The following is a 19,534-nucleotide window of genomic DNA, read 5'->3' on the forward strand; positions in this document are numbered from 1 at the left end:
AATCATAGTTTCTCTAAATTTTCCAAAGTCTCTGTAAAATTCCAAGGTCTCTTAACTGTGGATTTCTGTAAAGTCAAAACATGAGCTGCACACTTTCTCATTGCAACAGTACAGAACCAGGGTACAGTCAGAGTCAAATTAAAATGAACCAAGTTCAACAGCTTCAAACTCAATTTCAGACTGCAGGAACTCTCTCATGATGTTCTGAGATCCTCCAAAGAGTTTGGGCAGCCCAGCACACTAGCTTGCTTCCTTAAGCTCAAGTTTGCTCCACTATGCACATGTTGCTGTCCTTGATGGTCACTTCAAAATTACTGAATCTCTATTGCAAGTGGGCTATACTTTCACCAATAGCTTCTCCTGGCTTCTTTTCTGGGACTTTTGACCGTGCTACATGGTGCCAAGGCTCAGCCACTCTTTATGCCGACTTCAGTTCCGGGGTTTTCACTGCTTACTGAGGCTGTCTTGGCATCTTATTTGGTGCAAGCTTGAACTGCTCTTGATTGCTTGTTGGTGCCTCCAAAATAAGCTACACCTGGCAAGCTCTTACACTAATAAGTTCAACTGCCAACACGAGAAAAAGTCTCTTTAGAGCTTCATTATTTAAATAAAGACAAAATTTGCATTTTTCCAAAAGAGGGGTGCACCCACCCACTGAGACAGTGGGGCTGATCTATTGGGAACTCACCAAGGCCAGCTGGACTGTGACTGAAAAAGCAGGGGATAAAACCAGACTCTCTGAACATGGCGAACAATGAGGGCTGATGAGAAGCCAAGGACAATGGCACGGGGTTTTGATCTTACTTCATGTTCTGGCTTTGTGGGAGCCTACCCAGTTTGGATGTTCACCTTCCTAGACATGGACGGAGAGGGGAGGACCTAGGACTTACCACAGGGCAGAGAACCCTGACTGCTCTTTGGACTGGAGAGGGAGGGGGAGAGGAGTGGGTGAAGGGGAAGAAGGCTGGGAGGAGGGGGAGGGAAATGGGAGGCTGGGAGGAGGGAGAAACTTTTTTTTCTTTTTCTCAATAAAAAAATTTTTAAAAAAGTTGTTTTAGACAAACCTAAAAAATAAAAGTTAGGAAGACTTACAAACTTGAAGAATTAAAGAGGAAAAAAGAAGCAAAAACTACAAGTTCACAGATGAAAAACAAAAGAAATTGATATCTACAGGTTGTACAAGTTGACTTTTAGAAATAGTATACATACCCCAAATCTGTTTGTTTTAATTAAAATAAAGGACACAATGAAGATTAGGAAGAATAAACACAGACCTGTAGGTTTTTGAAAACTAATCCCAAAATAATACAACATGTAATCCCACCCAAACAAAATTAGAAACCCTTATGTATGTTATTTCTGAGGAAAAAAAGTTGTTAAAGCCACATAGAAATTGAGACAAACAAACACTTGTAAACATTGCAAAACATAACAACTCTAGAAATACTGACATAGAGATGTATGTCTGGGGCTTTAGTGATTTTCAGGAAATTGGTAACAAATTCCAAAGTGTATCAATTGATTCAAAACAGCATTGCCAGATTGTAACATACCACATGATATAAAGTGTATGTTAATAAACTCTATGAATAGGAAAGCAACTTCTAACTCAATAGTCAGGGTAGCAGAACATACTATTTACAGGTTTATCACATAGCTTTCAAATGATGTTTATTGTCACATATTTATTATTATTTTTATATTCAAAAATACATTATTTTGTGATGTAAGACCTTCTGGTATGATGATGCAAATTATATTAAATATACTTTATTTTAAATGTGTTTTCAGCTCAGGACCAATGGAACTGAATCAAAGACCCAAATGTCAATCCACACACCTATGAACACCTGATTTTTGACAAAAAAGTAAAAAGTATACATGGAAAAATGAAAGCATATTCAACAAATGGTGCTGGCATAACTGGATATCAAAATGTAGGAGAATGAAAATAGACCCATATCTATCACCATGAACAAAACTCAAGTCCAAATAGATCAAAGACCCCAACAGAAAGCCAGCCACATTGAACCATATAGAAAAGAAAGTGGGACGTATACTTGGACACAGTGGCACAGGAGATAACTTCCTAAATAAAACCCCAGTAGCACACACACACAGAGCAGAAGTTAATAAATAGAATCTCCTGAAACTGAGAAGCTTCTGTAAGGCAAAAGACATGTCAACAAGACAAAATGACAGCCCACAGAATGAGAAAAGGTCTTCACTAACCCCATTTCAGACAGAAGAATGATTTCCAAACTATACAAAAAAGAAATTTGACATCAAAAGTAAAAACAATTCAATTAAAATTGGGATACAGACCTAAACAGAGAACTCTTGACAGGGGAATCTAAAATGGCTGAAAGACACCTAAGGAAAAGCTCAACATCCTAGGCATCAGAGAAATGCAAATCAAAACAACTCTGAGAAATGCAAATCAAAACAGCTCTCACACCTGTCAGAATGGCCAAGATTAAAAACACTGATGGCAACTTATGCTGGAGAAGATGTAGATAAAGGGAACACTCTTCCATTGCTGGTGGGAGTGCAAAATGGTATAACCGTGTTGGATATCAGTATAGTGGTTTCTCAGAAAATTAGGAAACAACTTATTTCAAGACCAAACTATAACATTTTGGGGTATATACCCAAAGGATGCTCAATCATCCCACAAGGACATGTGCTCAACTATGTTCATAGCAGCATTATTTGTGATAGCCAGAACCTGGAAACAACCTAAATGCCCCGCAACCAAAGAATGAATTAAGAAAATGTGGTACATTTACACAATGAAGTACTACATAGAGGAAAAAAAATAATGACATCTTAAAATCTGCAGGCAAATGGATGGATCTAGAAACCATCATATTGAGAGAGATAACCCAGACCCAGAAAGACATATATTATGTCTCATAAGTGGTTTTTAGACATAAAGCAAAGAAAAACCAGCCTACAAGTAACAATCCCAGAGAACTTTGACAACAAAGAGGACCCTAAGAGAGATATACATTGATCTAATCTACATAGGAAGTAGAAAAAGACAAGATCTCCTGAGTAAATTGGGAGCATGGGAATCATGGGAGAAGGTAGAAGGGCAGGGGAGGGTAAGGGAGAGAAGCAGAGAAAAATATATGGCTCAAAAAACCAATATATAAAAAAGTATATTCAGTATTAATAAAGTTGATAAAAATGTAACAAACTTTTTTAAAATTGATAAATTTTATTCTAAAAATTTGAATACTTGAAATAAAATATATTTCTGGATAGAAAGGAACACAATTGGAAAACTGTAGCACCTTGTATAGGATACCAACATTTTTGGTAGGTAAAACTTGAGTACAAATGCACAGTACCCAAAGGATTCAAAATGTGCCTGAGATAGTTTTCTGCACATATATAGTTTGCATATTGGAAACTTTAAAATTAAAGCATCTTCACTAAAATGTAAATAAAAGGCAGTAACATAGACTGAAATATTCACATATCAAAGATTCTTGTGATAATCAGAATCTAGATTTTAAACATTATCTGTAAGTTCAGGGTTTTAGGTGTAATTTGACAGAATAATCAAAAACCTAACAACTGAGTGTGTTTCCACCTAGTACATTCATAAAATGAAAACGCATAAGAAGTTAGGAGGTAAAACTGCACCTAAATATTTATTTCAAATTTACTAAAATGTATGCACAATTAAAACAGTTCCAAAGTAGAATTAGTTGAAAGAATAATCAAACATATCTATAATGTTTTGTCACCAAAACATACAAACACATTTTTGAGAGATGTATAATAGTTATGCCACATCTTAGTAAGACAAAAACACTATTGATTTATATTTCACAGATTTACTGGCATATAATTCACATACCATAAATTTCAACTATTTTGAGTGTACAATTCAATGACTTTTATTATATGCACTGAATTGTACAACTGTTACCACTGTTCAAGTGAAATTGGGAGGTAGCCTTTAGGATGTGAGCTATTTTATCTTTAACATAGGTATGTTCCCTTTTTAAATTCCCTTTTGTACAGCTTTAGTTACATCATATGTTTGGCTTTTATGGGTTTTCTTCTCATTTATTTCAGAGTATTTCTTAAGGTTCATTATTTTCTTATTTAACCCACTGATTATTTAAATGCTTCTTAATTTCACATTTGTGAATTTTTTTATTAATCTTTAACTTAATGACTCTATGTTCCCAAAATATACATTTTAATGAATTCATTCATTTTACATAAATTAGTGTTTGTGAACTAACATAGAATTCATTTTTATACTGTTAAATATATGTGAGATTATGTAAATTTTGCTTCCACTGTTGTGCTTTTATATTTTATTGGTCTTTTAATTAATTGTTCTATTTTGTCAAGCTGAAATAGAAACTGAAGTATTAGAGGCTTCAACTATCATTATAGATATATAGAACTGCATAGTTCCACTCTGTTCATTAAGTCTATACTGTCTCTAAATTGGGACTGTTAATAGGATCATATATGTATAAAATTGTTATCTTCCTGATGGATTGATCCTTTTTTGATTAAAAGCAACTTGTATATCTTTGTGACCACTTTTTATTGTATCAAAATTTGCTTGATAATAACACAGCCATTTTAACTCTCTTATACCTGTTATATTTCACTGACATACATTTGACCAGATGATGGTGTGTGTGTGTGTGTGTGTGTGTGTGTGTGTGTGTGTGTTTTAAAAGTGTCTACTGTAGACAGCACATATTTGGATATAGATTTTTTGTTTTATTCACTTTACATTATATCTCTTTTGGTTTGATAGTTTAATCCATTCACAATTAATGTATTAATGTTTTCTGCATGGTTGAATTTCCTTGGTCTGTTTTGATGTATGTTTCCTAGAATCTTATGACTGTTTCCATTTCTTTCTTTTTTTTTTATTAACTTTTGAATTAATGGAATATTTTCTTGTGTAATATTTTGTAAGCCAAGGCTGCTCGTTCGCTCATTAATCACATAGAAACTATATTAATTACAACACTGTTTGGCCTGTTAGCTCAGGCTACTTATTAAGTAACTATTAGATCTTAAATTAACTCATTTCTGTTAATCTGTGTATCACCATGAGGCTGTGGCCTACTGGTAAGTTTTCAACATGTCCTCTCCTTCAGCAGCTACATGGCATCTGCCTCTTTTGGCAGCTACATGACCTTTCTTTGATTCTACAGCTTGACTGTATTCTGCCCTGCCATAGGACAAAGTAGCTTCTTTATTAACCAATGGTAATAAAACATATTCATAGCACACAGAGGGGACTCCAACACCAACAATTCAACACATTTAGAAAATTTTGTTCGTTTTTCATATTGGTTTAATTGTCAACAGATATTTCAGTTAGCTTTTTAATTATATTTATAAAATTTAATGTCAGTGTGATAAAGAAAGTTTACCACCCAGCAACTTTTTCATATCTGTATTACAAATTGTACATTTATGTATATTACAAAAAGACAAAACATGATTAATTCATGTAGGATATTTTACCTTTTAAAAAGTAAAGGCAGTAAAAAATATTTTTATATCATTTGGTACTTTTTATTTTTTTATCTGTTCCCATGAATTCAAGGAACAATCCAATATTGTTACATTCTAATATATTTTTTCTCATTAATTCATTAGATGTTATATTATGATCTAATGTATTTTATTTCTATGTGTTTTAGCCTCATTGATAACATTAAACTCATATTAACTTACATCATTTTGAATTTATTAACATATATATAGTATTTAATTACTGAAAAATTAGTTTACTGATATTCTTTTTCTGGGAATTTTGTACCCAATGTATTACCAGACATTTATCATCAAATTGTATACCATCACTACTATAACATTGTAAGAATGTATTTATTTCAGATTTTGTTAATATCTCAAAAATTAAGAATAAAATTAACCAAAATGTATTTCATTGGTATTCCTTATTTGTTTCCATTTCAAGGATTTTTTTTTTACCTTGGATTCATTCAAAATTATTATTTTCTAATTTGTTTCTTTCTTTCTTGGTTCTGTCCTGGAACTAGCTCATGTAGATCGTGCTGGCCTTGAATTCACAGACCTGCCTGCCTCTGCCTCCTGAGTTCTGGGATTAAAGATGTGTTCCACCACCACCCAGCTTTTTAATTTCTTCGTGATGAATTGTGTGTCTTGTAACAAAGACATATTCTTTTAAATATAGATTTAAGGTAGCATATTCTGCTTTTCAATTCTTCAGAGTTTTCTCTGAATGTACCACTCAGTTGGCGTCAAGAGGCTTGGTGATGATACCAAGATGCTTAGGCCATCCTGGAGTCTCCATAGAATGCCACAAAAGTATTAACTTTAATCACCTCTGCCAAAATATTTATTGTCTCAATAAACATTGTTGCATGTCGCCTAAAAGAAATTATCCTCCAGAAGACTTGAAAATACAAATTAATCGTGGACAGTTCATGTGGCACTCCTCTCTGAATGGTTGCCTGTCATCCTAGGGAAAGTTATCAAATCCACACCAAAGTGTAAACTAAGACACCCCCTTATTTCTCTTTAGAAGAAGTGAAAAAAAATGTAGCCAAACATCTTATCCTAATAGGATAGAGGCATTTGACCAAAACCACATCGTATTTGTTTTTCTGAATAGCACTTTAGACCTTTGCATGCTATTCAGCTTCTTTTGTTGTCAATTTCAGTACATTTTTATACCTCTGTAGTTTTGAGATTTTCTAAAAAAATTTTAACAGGTTTGATTTATGAATTTATGGCACTTTCATTTCTTAAATTGTCTGCTCTTCAGGCTGATGAGAGAGGGGGAGTGGATTGGGGGAGGGGGAGGGATATGGCAGGCGGGGGCAGGGAAGAGACAGAAATCTTTAATAAATAAATTAAGAAAAATATGATGGTTGCCTTTCAAAAAAGACAGGTTAGTGACTATTACTATAAAACTACATTTCTTCACATTCAGTGTGTTATAATAAGAAAAAAATAAATAAATTAAATGATAAGCTAACTTTGATCCTTGTGCCACATAATGAGAACACCCTTAATTAGAAGCTGCACATGGCACGGCAAAAATTTTAATAATAAAAATATGTAGTCAGGAAAAGAATTTAGTATCAAGAAAAAGGAATTTGGTAGAAAAAAAAAACCTTTCTTCAAACTTTAAGGAAAAGTAAACTTTTAAGAGAATAAATGGGATGAGAGTTAAATATCTTACTTCTCAAAATATTAATGTAATAATATGCCCTGACTTCATCATGCTCTGAGTCGTGGAGAAGGCAAGGCATGCAGATTCTTCAGAATGGTTTGATAGTAAAACAACAGGTTTTCTCCTTCTGCTCTGAACTTTCTGCAACACTAGGAAATCCCAGCTGGGAAACTCTGTGGTGTTGACTGAAGAGAAAGAGAGGTAAAGTCTTCTCTCAGAAGCAATTTTCAGAGACAACTAGCAAATGAACTACCGGTGACGTCTCATGTGTTGGCGACAGAGCGATCTGTTTAAAGCACTCACATTAAAAGAAAATCAGCTTTAATCATTGAGATTTACAATAACATTCTTTGGAAGAAATGGGTAGGTTTCTATTTCCTGCATGATAAATAGGTACACAAAACAAATAATTGTGTCACCATGGAAACCAAGACTTTACATACACATCTATAGTATAATAGAAACTCTGTGGTCTCTGAAAACAAATTTGAGAAAAGCAACCACTATCAGGATTAGTATGTTTTGTGTTCTTAAGTTTTGATATTTATTGGATTCTTACCATTTACTTAACCTCATAAAAAAACATTTTGAGAAAAGCAATCTACATATTCAGTGGAATGCCCAGCAAAATTCTTCACAGACATTGAAAGAACAATACTTAATTTCATAGGGAAAAGCCAAAAACCCAGAATAGCCAAAACAATTCTGTAAAATAAAGGAACTTCCATAGGCATCACAATCCCTGACTTCAAACTCTACTACAGAGCTATAGTAATGAAAACAGCCTGGTATTGGCATAAAACAGACATGAGGACCAATGGAATCCAATCAAAGACCAGGAAATCAATCCACACACATAGAAACACCTGATTTTTTTTATTACTTTATTTATTTATGAAAGATTTCTGCCTCCTCTCTGCCACCACCTCCCATTTCCCTCCCCCTCCCCCGATCAAGTCCCCCTTCCTCATCAGCCCGAAGAGCAATCAGGGTTCCCTGACCTGTGGGAAGTCCAAGGACCACCCACCTCCATCCAGGTCTAGTAAGGTGAACATCCAAACTGCCTAGGCTCCCACAAAGCCAGTACACGCAGTAGGATCAAAAACCCATTGCCATTGTTCTTGAGTTCTCAGTAGTCCTCATTGTCCACTATGTTCAGCGAGTCAGGTTTTATCCCATGCTTTTTCAGACCCAGGCCAGTTGGCCTTGGTGAGTTCCCGATAGAACATCCCCATTGTTTCAGTGTGTGGGTGCACCCCTAGCAGTCCTGAGTTCCCTGCTCGTGCTCTCTCTCCTTCTGTTCCTGATTTGGACCTGGAGATTTCTGTCCAGTGCTCCAAAGTGGGTCTCTGTCTCTGTCTCCTTTCATTGCCTGATGAAGGTTAATATTCAGGAGGATGCCTATATGTTTTTCTTTGAGTTCTCCTTCTTATTTAGCTTCTCTAGGATCACGAATTATAGGCTCAATGTCCTTTATTTATGGCTAGAAGCCAAATATGAGTGAGTACATCCCATGTTCCTCTTTTTGGGTCTGGTTTACCTCACTCAGGATAGTGTTTTCTATTTCCATCCATTTGCATGCAAAATTCAAGAAGTCATTGTTTTTTACTGCTGAGTAGTACTCTAATATGTATATATTCCATACTTTCTTCATCCATTCTTCCATTGAAGGGCAACTAGGTTGTTTCCAGGTTCTGACTATTACAAACAATGCTTCTATGAACATAGTAGAGCATATGCTTTTGTTGTATGATAGGGCCTCTCTTGGGTATATTCCCAAGAGTGGTATTGCTGGGTCCAGGGGTAGGTTGATCCCGAATTTCCTGAGAAACTGCCACACCGCTTTCCAAAGTGGTTGCACAAGTTTACATTCCCACCAGCAATGGATGAGTTTATCCCTTATTCCACAACCTCTCCAGCAAAGGTTATCATTGGTGTTTTTGATTTTAGCCATTCTGACAGGTGTAAGATGGTATCTTAAAGTTGTCTTGATTTGCATTTTCCTGATCGCTAAGGAAGTTGAGCACGATCTTGAGTGTCTTTGGCCATTTGAACTTCTTCTGTTGAGAATTCTCTGTTCAGCTCAGTGCCCCATTTTATAATTGAGTTCTTTATATATTTTGGAGATCAGACGTTTGTCAGTTGTGGGATTGGTGAAGATCCTCTCCCAGTCAGTGGGTTGCCTTTTTGTCTTAGTGACAGTGTCCTTTGCTTTACAGAAGCTTCTCAGTCTCAGGAGGTCCCATTTATTCAATGATGCCCTTTATGTCTGTGTTTATGTCCCCCTTTTCATTTCTGATCTTATTTATTTGCATGTTCTCTCTCTGTCGTTTAATTAGTTTGGATAGGGGTTTGTCAATCTTGTTGATTTTCTTCAAGAACCAACTTGTTGTTTCATTGATTCTTTGGACTGTTTTCTGTGTTTATATTTTGTTGATTTCCGCCCTCAGTTTGATTATTTTCAGTCTTCTACTGCTCCTGGGCACGTCTGCTTCTTTTTTTTTCTAGAGCTTTCAGGTGTGCTGCTAAGTCCCCAATGTAAGCTTTCTCCGTTTTCTTTAAGTGGCACTTAGTGCTATGAACTTTCCTCTTAGCACTGCTTTCATCGTGTCCTATAGGTTTGTGTATGTTGCCTCTCTATTTTCATTAAATTCAAGGAAGACTTTGATTTATTTCTTAATTTCTTCCTTGACCCAGGCGTGGTTCAGTAGTTGACTGTTCAGTTTCCATGAGTTTGTCGGCTTTCTGGGGGTAGTATTGTTGTTGCCTTCTAACTTTAATCCGTGGTGATCTGATAAGGCACAGGTGTACACTGATATTTTTTTGTATCTGTGGAGGTTTCCTTTGTTTCCGAGTATGTGGTCGATTTTCAAGAAGGTTCCATGAGCTGCAGGGAAGTAGGTATATTCTTTCCTATTTGGATGGAGTGTTCTATAGATGTCTGTTAAGTCCATTTGTTCATTACCTCCAACAATTCTCTTAATTCTCTATTAGGTTTCTGTCTGGTTGACCTGTCCATTGGTGAGAGAGGTGTGTTAAAGTCTCCTACTACTAGTGTGTGTGGCTTGATGTCTGCCTTGAGTTTCAGTAATATTTCCTTTACATAAGTGGGTGCTTTTATATTAGGGGCGTAGATATTCAGAATTGAGACTTCATCCTGATGAATTGTTTCTGTTATGAGTATAAAGTGTCCATCTCGATCTCTTCTGATTGATTTTAGTTTGAAGTCAGTTTTGTTAGAAATTAGTATGGCCACACCTGCTTTTTTCTTAGGACCATTTGCTTGAAAAACCTTTTCCCAACCCTTTACTCTGAGTAGATGCCTGTCTTTGTGGTTGAGATTGTTTCTTGCAAACAGCAGAATGTTGGATCCTGTTTTCGTATCCAATCTCTTAGCCTGTGCCTTTTTATAGGTGAATTGAGACCATTAATATTAAGTGATATTAATAACCAGTGGTTGTTTACTCTGGTTATTCTTATTGTTTTTAGTAGTACAGTTCGTGTGTCTCCCTTCTTTGAGTTGTGCTGGTGAAGGGTCGCTAGATGCCTCAGTTATTTTAGGCAGTGTTGGCTATGTTGGATTCCTTGGGTTGTGATTTTCCTTCTATTACTTTCGGTAGTCCTGGATTTGTGGCTACATATTGTTTAAATTTGTTCTTATCCTGGAATGTCTTGTTTTTTCCATTGATAGTGAACCATAGCTTGGCTGGGTATAGTAGTTTGGGTTTGCCTCCATGGTCTCTTATTCTCTGCAGTACCTTTATCCAGGACCTTCTTGCTTTCATGGTTTCCATAGAGAAGTCAGGTGTAAGTCTGATCATTTTACCTTTATAAGTTACTTGCCCTTTTTCCTTTGCAGCTCTTAATATTCTTTCTTTGATCTGTATATTTTGTATTTTGATTATTATATGGCGATGGGATTTTTTTGATCCAGTCTGGTGTTCTGTATGCTTCTTGAATATTCAAAGGAATATCTTTCTTTATGTTGGGAAAGTTTTCTTCCATAATTTTGTTAAAAATATTTTCTGGGCCTTTGAGCTGTGACTCTTCTACTTCTTCTATCCCTATTATTCTTAGGTTTGGTCTTTTTATTGTGTCCCATATTTCCTGAATGTTTTGTGATGAGAATTTGTTGTTTTTGCTGTTTTTTTTATCAGTGTGTTTATTTTCTCTATGGTGTCTTCAGAATCTGAGATCCTTTCTTCTATCTCTTGTATTCTATTGCTTATGCTTATTTCTGGAGTCTCTGCTCGTTGACCTAGATTTTCCATGTCCAGCTGGTACTCAGTTTGTGTTTTCTTCCTTGCTTCCATTTCAGTTTTCAATTCTTGAACTGTTTCCATTACCTGTTTGATCGTTTTTTTCTTGGTTTCCCAGAGTATCATTTACGTATTTACTCATTTCTTCAAACTTTTTGTTATACTTCTCATCCATTTCTATAAGGGCATTTTTTACATGTTGTTTAAGGGACTCTATTGCTTTCATAAAGTCAATTTTTTCCACTTTTTCTGTGTTAGGGTGTTCAAGTCCTTCTGTTGTAAGATCATTGGGTTCTGGTGTTTTCATGTTGTTTTTCAGATTGTTGGTTGAATTCTTGCCTTGGCGCCTGCCCATCTCCTCCTATCGATGCTATCTAATGTGTCTTTTATAACAGGAACAGGTTTCCCTGCTGGCCAGGGGCCCCGCTTACACATTGCCCTCGCTCCGTTTCCTGGCTCCTGCCGTGGGACAAGATCTCTCTCACTACTCAGAAGGGTCTTCAGGACCAGGACCAGGCTCCCCATTTGCCAGGGACCTCGCCAACAAAAGGCCTACCTCTCTGCAGGCCAGCCACCAAAACAGAGAAACTCCCGCTGCCCTCTGTCCTGAGCTCCCAACTCAACACACAAACAGGCTAAACTGGGTAATCCTGCGGCTTCGCAGAAGGGAGGGGGAGTGAAGGAGGCCCCTGGGTGCAAGCTGGGATATGCCAGGGAGAGAGAGGTCGCAGCCGAGGAGCAGCCCCAGCAGAGGGTACCAGCCCTCGCAGGCTAACCGGGGGGTCAAGGGGGTCGGGGAATGCCCCCGCTCCATTTCCTGTGTCCCACTGCAGGCCAAGAACACTCTCCTCACTCAGGAGGGTCTTCAGGGACAGGACCAGACTCCCCGTTTGCCAGGGACCTCGCCAATAAAAGGCCTAGCACTCTGCAGGCCAGGCCCCAAAAAACCTACTTGATTTAATTGTAGTGGGGCAGTCTGCTCTCAGTGTGGGCTTCACTGTTTTATGCTTGGTTGCGTCTGCGCGCCGGAACACCTGATTTTTGACAAAGAAGCAACAAATATAAAATGGAAAAAAGAAAGCACATTCAACAAATGGTGTTGGCATAACTGAATAACAACAGGTAGAAGAATGCAAATAGATCCATATCTATTGCCATGCAAAAAAAACAAACAAACCTCAATTCCAAATGGATCAAAGACTGCAACATAAAATTAACCACACTGAACCTCATAGAAGAGAAAGTGGGAGTACACTTGAATGCAGTGGCACAGGAGACCACTTCCTAAATAAAACCCAAGTAGCACAGACACTGAGAGCAGCAGTTAATAAATGGGATCTCCTGAAACTGAGAAGCTTCTGTAAAGAAAAGAATACAGTCAACAAAACAAATGGCAGCTTATAAAATGGAAAAAGATTTTCACCAATCCTACATAAGACAGAGAGATAATCTCCAAAATATATAAAGAACTCAAAAAAAAACTGGCCATCAAAAGAAGAAAGAAACAAATAAAAAAATTGGAGTATAGACCTAGACAGAGAATTCTCAACAGAGGAATCTAAAATGGCTGAAAGACACTTAAGGAAATGTTCAACATCCTTAGGCACCTGAGAAATGCAAATCAAAGCAACTCTTAAATTAGATTTTATACCTGTCAGGTAGGCCAAGATCAAAAATACTGAGGACAACTTATGCTGGAGAGGATGTAGGTAAAGGGAACACTCCTGCATTGCTTTTGATAGTGCAAACTGGTACAGCCACTTTGGGAATCATCATAGCAATTTCTCAGAAAATTAAGAAACAACCTACCTCAAGACCCAACAATACCACTTTTGGGTATATACCCAAAGGATGCTCAATCATACCACAAGGACATATGCTCAACTATGTTCATAGCAGCATTATTTGTGATAGCCAGAACCTGGAAGCAAGCTAAATGCCCCTCAAATAAAGAATGGATAAAGAAAATGTGGTACATTAACACAATGAAATACTATACAGTGAGAAAAAATAATGACATCTTGAAATTTGCAGGCAAATGGGTGGATCCAAAAAAATCATAGTGAGTAAGGTAACTCAGATCCAGAAAGACAAATATAATACATACTCACTCATAAGTGGCTTTTAGACATAAAACAAAGAAAACCAGCCTACAATTCACAATTCCAGAGAACCTAGACAGCAGTGAGGACCCTAAGAGAGACAGACATACATCTAATACACATGGGAAATAGAAAAAGACAAAATCTCCTGAGTAAATTGGGAGCATGGGGACCATTGGAGAAGTTAGAAGGGGAGGGGGAGAAAACAAGGGGAGCAGAGAAAAACATATAGCTCAATAAAAAACAATGACAAAGAATAAATTAATAAGAAACATTTTATATTTTTCTTCAAGTCATTTATGAAATTTTGAGTGATTTTAAGCAGTTGAATTTAAAACTTCTGCTTATGTGCTGCTCAGATAACTCACTCTTTCAAAAGACCTAAATTCAGTTCTCAGTAGTCACATTGGGCAGTTCACAACCACCTGTAATTCCCTCCCTGGAAATCCAATGCTCTTTTCTGGCCTTTGTTGGCTTACAGACACATTTGCATACAATCACACAGAAACATGCACAAATCAAAATAAAATAACTCCATTTTAAAGTGCAGTTTAATGGTTTTAAATAGTGTATATTTAAATAAAGGGACTACTGGGCCATTCAGATACACATCCTCATTCGTGAGAGCATGGTAGTAAGAGAACAGAGCACCAGCCCAAATTATCCAAATCTCTAGTTCTAGTTCTGTTCTCATTAAATCGGTATTTGCCTTTGGAAAAAGCCATTCATCTTTCTGAGAGCCAATTTTCTCATTCATGAAATGAGTCTTATATGTCAAAGTCGCTGGAATGAGGCCACATTTCTGTGCCAAGGTCAATGATTCTTTGTAAATTTCCTAACTTTGCATGAGAGTGTAGACCTTCTTCTCTCATATATGAGTCCTTTCTTTTTTTTTTTTTTTTTTTTTTTTTTGGCTTTTTGAGACAGGGTTTCTCTGTGGCTTTGGAGCCTGTCCTGGAACTAGCTCTGTAGACCAGGCTGGTCTCGAACTCACAGAGATCCGCCTGTCTCTGCCTCCCAAGTGCTGGGATTAAAGGAGTGCGCCACCACCGCCCGGCTATCTGAGTCCTTTCAATTAAGAAGCACTGTCCACAGTGTGTACCACCATGAACCTATAATTCCACATGGAAAGGCCCATAAAAGTAGCACAGAATGTATTAACTATGCCTTTCATTGTTTATATCCTATTTGGAGTGTAACTGACTTCATATTCATGAACATTTTTCTTCAAATTTGTTTGAATATGTATATTTTGCATATAAATAAAAGTTTAATTAACATAGTTGAGGACTAAGAAGATTGCTTAGTGGGTAAATGCCTTCTACATGGCATAAAGATCTGAGTTCAGATCCCAGCCCCCTGTAAATGTCAGTGAAGAGTTGTAATCACAGTTCTGGGTCAGGCAAAATGAGCAGATCTCCCATAGGCTTCCAGACCAACACTCTGAATGGAATGTTGAGCTCCAGGTTCAGGGAGAACTCTCTCTCAAAACATACAGTGGAGAGCGGTAGAGTAGGACCTGACACCCACCTCCACCTTCTGCATACACACGGATGAGTGGCCTACCCACCTGTGATCCCTACATACATGTGCACAAACACATACATATATGCACACCAATAATACGATAAAATAAAGAACATGGTTCAATGTATTTCCTGAAGCGGTAAAAAGTACTCATAAAAACAACTATTGTGAAATTTTATTTTCCTTGAATAGCATGAAAAATAATATTTAGTTTTATTGTCCAAATCTGAATGAGTATTTGGAATATCCCAGAGTTTGCAATTGGAAGAAAGGGCTACTCAGATTAATTACTTCACTGCCAGAGAGACCCTTTAAAAGACCTATAGAGTAGACACACACAAGAGCCCGCTTATCTAAAGAATCTTACAATGCTAATTTTAAGCTACTTTTTTTTTCATTTACTTGCATCAATTTCAATTGGGTAAATACAATTAGTGGTTTTCTTTTGTGCTATAGAGAGACAGATAGATGACAGATTTAGATAGATAAATGGATGGATGGATGAATGAATAGATGGATAGATAGATAGATGTAACAGCATGACTAGCTTTAGTGATATTTTGTATCTACAAAATGGACATATTTATTTTAAAAATTAATTTCCTTTATTTTACCAAGCATTACCTTTTATTGTAAGCAAAGTTGTGAGTTTTTGATAATACTTGAGAACAAGAAATCAGAAAATTGACTTTCCTATATGTGTGAAAATGTTCAATCATAAAACATTAAATATGTCACCATAATTGTACCATTAAGAATTGTCACTATCAATTATAAAAAAAGTTATCCTTGTTGCTTTCAATGGAAAGAAATCTGAGGAACTGTTTGCACATTAGAATCATTTTTATTGAAATTGATCTGAATATTATAATTAATATACAAACAAAAGTAAATATGTAAATCAAATTTAACATCATCCCAAACTGGACACCTTTAATTGTAGCATTCAGGAGGCAGAGTCAGGGACATTTCTTAGTTCAAGGTTAGCATGGTCTATGGAACAATTTCAAGGACAGTGAGAGGTGCGCAGAGAAATCCTGTCTCCAAAAACAAAAATAAAATATAAATAAATAAAATCATCCCAAACTTTAAATTTATATAACTTCATAATTATTCAGTTTTATCAATGCCATGAACATAATTCAGATACAGCAGTCTCTTACATAATAATTTCCTGGAAAGAGCAATGCCACCTCCTATTGACATATCTACCTCAATGAATTAATATTGCATAGGGAAGGAAAAATTTAATTTTGCTTTTTTTTTTCTTTAGGGATGGAACATAATCTTTATTTACAGGACACTGCAGGATACGAAATTCCACATAGAAATAAGAAACTCAGAGGACAGTTTCATATAGTATGTACAGTTTATAACTGTTCAAGTATAGTTTCTTTGTAAAAAGTGCTACAATAATAAACCACATTTAAAAAGAGTTCTTAGAGGAAACAGTAAGACAAATTTATGAGAAACACAGCACATAGCTAAGAACTTTGTGCCTCAGCTTGACATTAGAAGTTAAACGTCTTGGGGGCCCCATCCTGAATGTGGAAGGCAAAGTCTTCGGAGGTAGCTTCTGGCACCACATTTTGATCTTCCTTTTTTTCCACTGAGAAATATTTCTCAATCAAGCTCAATGAGGCTTTGTATACAGACTCACCTTCATGGCTCTGTAGTGCTTCAATTTTGTCCAAGCCCCAACACTCTTCACTCATCATACTGAGTTTCTCTGTCTCATCTAGTTTCTCAGCAGCCTGAAAGATATTTGAAATGGCATCAAGAGTAACCAAAATAATTTTGGTATATTTTGCACTGAAGAGGTTCGTCAAAGGTTCTGTTATGCCACAATGCACAAGATACACACTCTGTTCAACTGTCCCACCACTGGTGTAGTTGGTTACAGCCCACACAGCTTCCTTCTGTGTCTTAAAGTCGGCCTAGAAAGGAAACCAACAAGAAATGGGACTAAGCCATGATTCACAACTTGCTGTATCTGGTCCTGGCATCCAGCTGTGATGTTTGGCATTGTCCACGTGGCTTCCTTTTGAATATTAGTTTTGGGGTTTGTCAGCAGGCTGGGAAAGATTGCAAGAGCTCCTGCACCTATCACAATTTGCGTCTGTGCAGCTGTCCCAGTGACTCTCAGTGTAGGAGTCACAATTGGCAATTCAGTAGCTCCCAGAAGCTTCACAAGTTGGGGCACAACTTCTGTCTTAGCAAAAATTTCAATGCGCTCGTTTGGGCCTTCAGTCAAATAGGAGATAGCCCAGCAGGAATCTGCTAACACTTCTGGATCATTGTGATGTAGCAGACAAACTAAAGTAGGAAGAATCTGCTCAACTGCATCTAAGGGGGGAAGGGGGTTGCAGGATTTTTGTTTCGACAAAGGTTTGAAAGTGTCCAGGTAAGATTACATAAGTAACCACATGCCAAGGAAAACAGGTCAGGAATTGCAAGAAGTGCCAACAGTGGGTCAACTGCACCATATTTGATAACCAGTTCTCGGAAAACTGAACCATCACCTGCAATGTTTCTAAGAGCCCACACAGCTTGCTCACTGATGTGATCATGGGGGGATGCCAAGAGAGAGATGATGTTCCAGAAGCAATGTTAGTAAGCGCCCAAGCAGATTCAAACTGAATGGGACTACAATCAGTTTTGCTCAAGAAGGACACAAATTTGGGGATCAAACTAGCCCGGATAATGTTGTCTATAGGAGGCTGTTTCTCCCTAGAAAGCAGTTTCGGAGGGCTTGAGTCGCTTGGAGCTGGCTTTCCAAATTGGTGCTGTTTCTGCCTTTAACAATGTCCTCAACAGACCAATTTACAGTACCCTGATTGTTGAGGTTTTCCTGCAAGAGAGAAGTAGCATCATCGGGGAATGAGCTGACGTTCCTCCTTTTCAGCATCTGGTCATCTTTCTTCGCTCTCCTCAGTTCCACATTGACTTCTATTCGGCGGTGCCACATTTCTGCACTGTCTTTTCCCTTGTTCTTGAGTCTGTTAAGCTGGGCAGCTGATGAATTAGCATTCTCATTCGACGACATGGTTGCAGGAATAAGGGAGTAAGCTAGTAAACAAGGGAAGGCCGCATAGCGGGCTCAGGCATCCACGAAAGGAGGTGTGGGGCTTGGGGACTGCAGGGTCACGGCCCTCGAAACGTCCACTGCTCCTCAGCCCTCAGACTTTGTGCCTGTTTTTATCATCCGATGTAGCAAAGAGGGCCTGCTTGTGAGGATTTCTCTCCTGCCCGGTTCCCACAGCTGGCAAGCCCCAAAGAAAATCACACAGAGGTCTCCATGAGTTATAAAACTGATTGGCCCATTAGATCAGTTTTCTTATTAGCTCTTGTAGCTTATATTAACCCGTTATTCTTATCTATGTTAACCACATGGCTCGATACTTTTTTTTTTTTTCGAGACAGGTTTTCTCTGTGGCTTTGGACTCGATACTTTTTTCAGCCGGGCAGATCGCATGTTGCCTCTTTGGTGGTCTTGGCTGGACTGGAAGGAATGGGCTTCCTCCTTTCTAACATTCTCCTGTTCTCATCACCCTGCCTCTACTTCCTGTCTGGTTGACCTACCTATACTTTCTGCCTGGCCAATCAGCATTTTATTAAAATACATGATTGATAGAATACAGACAATTCTCCAGAACCAATCCTACAGATATATTTTTAAAAATTTTTTAATTTAACTTTATTTTTTTATTGAAAAAAAAATTCTGCCTCCTCCCTGCCTCCCATTTCCTTCCCCCTCCTCCCGCCCCTCTCCCCCTCCCCCCACTCCTCTCCCCCTCCCTCTCCAGTCTGAAGAGCAGTCAGGGTTCCCTGTCCTGTGGAAAGTTCAAGGTCCTCCCCCCTCCACCCAGGTCTAGGAAGGTGAACATCCAAACTGGGTAGGCTCCCACAAAGCCAAAACATGAAGTAGGATCAAAAACCCGTGCCATTGTTTTTGGCTTCTTATCAGCCCTCATTGTCCACCATGTTCAGAGAGTCCAGTTTTATACCATGCTTTTTCAGTCCCAGTCCAGCTGGCCTTGGTGAGCTCCCAATAGATCAGCCCCACTGTCTCAGTGGGTGGGTGCACCCCTCGTGGTCCTGACTTCCTTGCTCATGTTCTCCCTCCTTCTGCTCCTCATTGGGACCTTGGGAGCTCAGTCCGGTGCTCCAGTGCGGGTCTCTGTCTCTTTTGTGAAAACGAACACAAATCATTGGAATCATATGGAAACATAAAGTTTTCTTTATCACATTTGATCATATTTTCATATTAATTTCTGATGCTTTCTTATAGTAGATTTTATAGAACCGATTTATTTACAAAGACATAGTATAGTTTAACATCAGTAATTCAAAAGGGCTTAAAGTAGAGGTGAGTTTAAATTTCATAATTTTCTACTTAATAACTGTTTTGAAAGATGATGATTAAG

At 37.6% G+C, this 19,534-nt stretch overlaps 1 pseudogene; it reads right to left on the reverse strand.

Annotated features, from left to right (window-relative positions):
* Positions 1 to 16,618: 16,618 nt before the first annotated feature.
* Positions 16,619 to 18,153, reverse strand: LOC121463512 (annotated as a pseudogene).
* Positions 18,154 to 19,534: the final 1,381 nt, after the last annotated feature.

This window comes from Microtus oregoni, unplaced genomic scaffold (genome assembly GCF_018167655.1).
Source record: "Microtus oregoni isolate MIOR12 unplaced genomic scaffold, Mior012 000026F_ref0000081, whole genome shotgun sequence".
Lineage (NCBI taxonomy): Eukaryota > Metazoa > Chordata > Mammalia > Rodentia > Cricetidae > Microtus > Microtus oregoni.